This window comes from Propithecus coquereli, unplaced genomic scaffold, assembly GCF_000956105.1.
Source record: "Propithecus coquereli isolate 6110/MARCELLA unplaced genomic scaffold, Pcoq_1.0 Scaffold95, whole genome shotgun sequence".
Lineage (NCBI taxonomy): Eukaryota > Metazoa > Chordata > Mammalia > Primates > Indriidae > Propithecus > Propithecus coquereli.
The window spans coordinates 2650523-2651306 of NW_012155840.1; the positions used below are offsets into that span (position 1 = coordinate 2650523).

The 784-nt window shown below is 37.6% G+C and overlaps 1 protein-coding gene across 1 annotated transcript in view; it reads right to left on the bottom strand.

Moving 5' to 3' along the window:
- Nucleotides 1-49, bottom strand: part of TTC39B (tetratricopeptide repeat domain 39B) — a 42076-nt gene extending 42027 nt beyond the window's left edge. Inside the window, exon 1 of the mRNA XM_012665054.1 lies at nucleotides 1-49. The gene's annotated coding sequence lies outside the window, so the exon portion shown is untranslated.
- Nucleotides 50-784: the final 735 nt, after the last annotated feature.

The following is a 784-nucleotide window of genomic DNA, read 5'->3' on the forward strand; positions in this document are numbered from 1 at the left end:
CACTGAGCTGTTCCAGTGATCCTCTAGAAAGAAGACTTGAGAAAGATTCTACCACTGTGCATTTTTTCCTATATCTGCATTGAATAATAGAAGAGGAGATGAAAAATATAAAGAAAAAAATAACAGCAAGTCAGACTGTGCTCATTTTCCTTTGACATTCATTTCAGTCACAATCACACCAAAGAGTCACCAAGCTGGAACTCTAAACCCTAAAGTGTGCAGGGCAGAGACTGTCCTCTTCCAACATTCTACCTGGCTGGCAACCGTGGGAATGCAATCCATGTTATCAAACACGTGTGTGGGAAAACCCACACACACCAGTGAATACCAAACCTGCAAAGCATCTCTATGGCTAAAATCAATATTTCTGTGACAAGATTTTCCACAAAAAAAAAGGTTAAAAAGGAGTTAAAGTGCAATATTCGGAAACTCTCTTCATTTGAGGGGTTTGCAACATAATTGCGTGAGGATGTAATTTTACCCATGTTAAAATTCACCAATGCTAATAATAGCTTTTGCTAAGGTCTTCCTATACATACAGAGTAAAGTTTAAAATAAACTAAAAGTCCATCTCAATTTGACCAACCCAAAGTGTTCAAAGACATCCTTTTTCTTTTTAAAACCCCTGTACAACTATGGTCTTCAAATATGTCCTTCTTAAACAAAACATTCCCTTCTGACCCCGGAGCATCTCTCACATAAAACCAGAATGCTCCTTGTTATGGCACACAACACCTCATCTCCTCCAATATTATAAATTCCTTAGTCCACTGAAGAAAATATC